Below are 6,000 nucleotides of genomic sequence, written 5' to 3'. Positions count from 1 at the left end.
GGTGACCAATAAATGCAACCTGCTGACTGGTTGTGAAAGGCTACAGTACTTCTGCACTGGTGCATCTTAATTGCTTCCACTTATTTATCAAATGTAGAAGACACATTTCTGAACAAAATGCAAATACAAATGGGGCCTTTCTATATGATATTAACCCTAAAGTATTTTTCTTTATTTCATAATGAGTCATAAACCTTTTGCATCTACATAAAATGTAGGGGTTTGTTGTACTTAGTATGTTCTTGTTTTTCAGCTTGAATTTAGACTAAGTAAAGAAGCCTCTCTTGCCAACAGAATTAACCCTCAAGATGCAGAAAAGAACAGCAGCACTAAGAAGGGTATTGGACCTTGCCTAAAAATTTCTTTAAGATATATACATAACATTTAGTAATATATAACAGCTCTAGAAAGAGTTTAGTGATATATACATCCCATTTGTAACTTCTGTGTTGCTGTAGCACAAGCAAAGTGCTAACAGTATCTATGGAAAATACTTATTAAAGGGGAACTAAAGTCCAAAATAGAATAATGCTAGAAATGTTGTATTTTGTAGACTAAACATAAACTTACTGCACCAGAAGCCTTATTAAACACATGATTTATGTTTTCAAAGTTGGCCACAAGGGGGCTGTCATCTTGTAACTTTGTTAAATAACTTTGCAAGACCAAGACTATGCTCAGTGTGGTCTGGGATTCAGTTGGGAGGTTAAGATTAGGGATTGTCATAAATTATCAAAACAACACAAATCAAGTGATATCTGCCATAGAAGCCAATACAGCAAGACTGACTAATAAACAGAATATGCAGACTGCACTGGGTCTGCAGATACAAATCTCTACACATTCACAGGCTGCTTTACAGGGAAACAAACAAACAAAGCTACTCGAGGTCAGGGAAGTAAGGTGGGGGGGCTCCCACTGCCGTTTGAAAGTATGATCGTTTCCCTGCAGAGCAGCTAGGGACTGTTTCCTATCCGCAGCAGTCAGAGCAAGTAAAATGAAGGGGGAATTTCACTGCATACAGTCAGATTTATTATAAAAACGGTACACATTTTTTAATTAAAGTATATTGAAGATAGATTTCTTTTTCATTGAAGGAAAAGCCCCATCCACTACCCCCCATAGTCCCCCCGAACTGGCTTCCTCCCCGCATAATGCATTAGTGCAAAAAGTGTCCCCAAATGTCAATCTCACTTCTTCATGCAGAGTAGCGCAGCGGAGCTCCTGGGTGCCATCTTCCGCATCTTGGAGCTCTGTTGTGTTACTCTCATGAAGAAGTGAGATTGACCTTTGGAGACACTTTTTGCAGTAATGCTAGGAGGAAGCAAGAAGAGGAAACTATGGGGGGTAGTGGATGGGGCTTTTCTTATTGGGGGTGATTTAGTTCTCCTTTAAAAGTAAACTTAATTCTAATATTTTGGTTGGGTGCCCTCAATTATATTGCTATTGTTATTATTAACCAAATGTAATTGAAGTAATATAAGTAAATTCTTTTTTTATTCTGAAAATACATTTTATTTTAGGGTTGTCCTGTTAAAACATTATTGGTCTGAAAACATTATTATACAGGGTCATAACCTTTGCCCCCTGGAAAAAGTACTTTTAGATAAGTTATAAAGTCTCTTACTGTGATTTGATTTTTTTGTATCCTTTTATTAGATGGAAGGCACTCAAGCCCTATGGTTGGAAACAAACAGACTTACATCCCTTTATCAACTAATGTGACTGAGATGTTTGGCTCTGCTCCAAAATATGGAAGGGAGTCCCTTTCACTGGGAACCTTTACTGAACTTCCTAATTACTTATCAACAAAAAACAAGTCCAGAGCAGGATATCACAGTGCAAACCCAAATAACAACTGTGAAAATACACATCCATCAAAAGGTATTTGAAATATGATGGATATTGTTTAAGAGTATATTTTTATTAACTATGAAGATTTTCATCTATACATGCTATTTGGATAAATGCCCTATGTTGCAATGGCCTTGTTTTCTAAAACATGAAATGACTTATTACACCTCCCTGTGACTTCATAGTTTGTCTTAGACTCTGTAGGCATAGGCACTCGTAGTCTGTGACTACACAGTCTGTTTGATAGTTCAGCTTTTTCTTTGTGAAGGAGTCTTACATTTTATGATTGAAAGCAGGAAGACCATCTGATTTATTTAAATGCTAATGTTTCAGTGGAGAAAGCAGGGTTACAAGCAATCAGCACTGTTGTGGTCATGTAAAGTATACCACAATCATTGTGAATGCCATTTATTAAAGAAAATTACATCTAAAGCTTATCCTTGCACGTCCACATAGTTGCACACAGCGATGCTGTTTCTGTTCCGCCTCCTCTGCTCTGTGGAGGTGGTAGTAACTCTAGGGTTCCCACAGTGATCTCAGAGCTTTGTACATGTCCACACACACATTTCCAGCATAACTGCATCCAATTCACTTAAGAGCAAATGTCATAATACTTGTATTTATTGTTGTTTTAAGTACATTTTTTGTGACACCTTATGTCTTTTTGTTATTTTGCTTGCACTTTAGTTCATCTATTAAATTTGTATATTGTTTATTGTTATAGATAATTTGAATTTTCTAAGGCAGTTGTCAAGATTGGAACCAGGAATAGATGTTGTGAGGCGAACTGTAGAAGAGAAAGCTGCCAGCCCAGACAAGCTCCGTTTATAAAGGTAATTCTATAATGGTGACCATTTTAGTATTAACTGTAAACAGTAAACAGGACGTTTACAGTAGATAATATGCATAATTGCAGAACTTATTAAAGATATGGGATCTATTATGCTGAAACCCATTATCCAGAAAGCTCTGAATTATGGAAAAGCTGTCTCCCATAGACTCCATTTTATTCAAATAATCCAAGTTTTAAAAAATGATTTCCTTTTTCTCTGTAATAATAAAATAGAAACCTTGTTCCAAACTAAGATATAATTAATCCGTATTGGAAGCAAAACCAGCTTATTGGTTTTATTTAATGTTTACATGATTTTCTAGTAGACTTAAGATACAAAGATACAAATTACAGAAATATCTATTATCAGGAAAACCCAAGGTCCTGTGCATTCTTGATAACAGGTCCCATACCTGTACAAAGTTCTTGTATAAATGTAGCTTTTTAAAAAGCATGTTACTTGAACACATTTGTTGTAATTACAAAATTAACTTTTTTAATATTTTGCATTCCTGGTATGTGCTTACTTTATTATTAAACAATATTTTAGCATAAGGTTTTGAACTTCACAATAACAAAGTGCAGGACTTGGATTCTTCTTTCAGCAGGTGGATTGTCGACTGAGGGCTTAAGGGTGTAATGTTGCATTTGAAATAGATGACTGGTAAATGCTGCCTTCTGATTGGTTAGCATGCATAACTAGCCCTGATACAAACATTAGAACTTACATGTATTTTAATCCAAAAACAACCCTAGATCTTAAAAAAATAGAAAGAAAGGTCATGGATGTTTTGTGGCTTTTTATTCAGCACCATGGACAGAGACAGCACATATTGCATTTTAGCATCCTCGCTGGCTCTTTTACTGCTTTTAGATTTAATGATGTTTAGGAACTTTTACACAGGAAAGGCTAATGTAAATGCTGCCACACATAAAGTAATATTTATATTTCAGTAATATCAACAATGTTTATTTATGCATACTATAAAATGAAAACTCACCAATTCCCAGATGACTACTATCTTTAGTGCTTAATCATGTAAATACATTTAATATTTAATCAACAATTATAACACAGAATAGGGAAACATAAAAATAATAAACATATTTTATGTAAGATTTTACAGGTGTATTTCACATTAGCATATGGCCATATATACAATATATATATTTTTATAATGAGCTTTTTTGAATTCACAATCGCGATGCAGTGTATTAAAAAACATTATTAGCATATTAATTTTTATGTCCTTCTTCAGGCAAAATTTAACAGCTTGTCCCATAATTGAAGGTGAGGAACAGCCGCGACTGCTTTATTTCCAGCATAATTTTATAACAAGAATCCGGAAACTTTCAAGTCTACATCACCTTATTTTCCTTGACTTGTATGATAATCAAATAGATGAAATAAGCGGACTTTCATCTCTCAGAGCCCTGTGTGTCCTTATGCTGGGAAAAAACAGGTACTAATTATTATGTTGTCTTGTTTATATATTTTTGCTCAGTGCCAGATTAATGTCCTAGAACATAAAATAAATTTAAATCCACACACCCTAGGAATCCCTTCTATGAGATAAATCATAATCATAATTTCATCATAATGGGTCTTTCTGTAATTTGGATCTCCATACCATAAGGTGCAGATTTATCAAGGGTCGAAGTGAAAATTAAAATTTATCGAATTCGGATTTTCAAGTTTTTTGTAAGTGGAATTCGACTAGGGAATAGTTAAAATTCAGGTTTTGAAATTTATCATGTACTTGCCCTTTAAGAATTCAAATTCGACTATTCTCCACCTTAAACCTGCTGAATTGCTGTTCTATCCTATGGGGGACGTCCTGGGATCAATTTAAAGTTGTCTGCAGCCTTCCTGAAAATTTAGTTTTTTTCAGAGAAAAAACTCAAATCAAATTCGATTAGAATTCGATTCGAGTTTGTGAGTCAATCCCATTCACCCGAGTTTGAAAAATTAAAATTTTTTGAAAATTTTTGATAGGTCATTTTTTTTTGGGAATTCTGAGTTTATGGGAGTTTTTACAAACTGTTTTATTATTACAGACAAAAAGGAAATCATTTTGAAACATTTGGATAAAATGGAGTCTTACGGGAGCTAGACTTTCTGTAATTCGAAGCTCTCTGGTTAATGGGTTTCCGGATATCAGATTCCCATATATTTGTGTTGCACTTTCCTTGTTAAGCTTTAGTAGGAGTACAGAATATTACCACTAACAGATGATCCATTCATTCATGACCCATTCATTTTGTGTTATAGAATTCAGAAAATCTCAAACCTAGAAAACCTAAAAAATCTTGATGTCTTGGATCTACATGGAAATCAGGTATCACAAAGAAAATTGACACATACATACATATATATATATATATATATATATATATATATATATATATATATATATATATAAATAAAAGAAAGGCTGTAGCGGCACGCACTCCGGTTCAGTAAAATTCAACTTTTATTTATCTTATGTGATACATAATAAAAGCATCAAACGTTTCGGTCCATGGTCTGGGACCTTTGTCAAGATGCATTAACTCAAATGAGTTAATGCATCTTGACAAAGGTCCCAGACCATGGACCGAAACGTTGATGCTTTTATTATGTATCACATAAGATAAATAAAAGTTGAATTTTACTGAACCGGAGTGCGTGCCGCTACAGCCTTTCTTCTATAACACAACATTGACATAGCACCCGGAAGCTGAATATCGGAGCTGCATATCAAAGTATAGCGTGTGCGGACGCCAACGGCATTGTATATATATATATATATATATATATATATATATATATATATATATATATATAAATATATATATATATATATATATATATATATATATATATATATATATATATATATACAATGCCGTTATTATTATTGAATAAACACGTTTGATTGAAGAAAACGGTGTGCTGGTCCATTCTATGCATATATATATATATATATATATATATATATATATATATATATATATATATATATATATATATATATATATATATATATATATATATATGCATAGAATGGACCAGCACACCGTTTTCTTCAATCAAACGTGTTTATTCAATACACACTGTGCATCCAACGTTTCGGCCCGCATCCGGGCCTTGATAAAGGCCCGGATGCGGGCCGAAACGTTGGATGCACAGTGTGTATTGAATAAACACGTTTGATTGAAGAAAACGGTGTGCTGGTCCATTCTATGCATATATAAAGACTTTGACCGAGCACCCGGACTGGAGAAAAAAGAGGACAGAGTGCAGGTGTTTGTATTATAATATATATATATAT

The 6,000-nt window shown here is 33.8% G+C and overlaps 1 pseudogene; it reads left to right on the top strand.

Annotated features, from left to right (window-relative positions):
- Positions 1-1,664: 1,664 nt before the first annotated feature.
- The window catches only part of LOC108712324, a 43,899-nt pseudogene continuing 39,563 nt past the window's right edge, over positions 1,665-6,000 (top strand).

Source organism: Xenopus laevis, chromosome 3S (genome assembly GCF_017654675.1).
Source record: "Xenopus laevis strain J_2021 chromosome 3S, Xenopus_laevis_v10.1, whole genome shotgun sequence".
Lineage (NCBI taxonomy): Eukaryota > Metazoa > Chordata > Amphibia > Anura > Pipidae > Xenopus > Xenopus laevis.
Note: the sequence above shows the minus strand (reverse complement) of the source record. Positions and strands in the feature narration are given on the sequence as shown.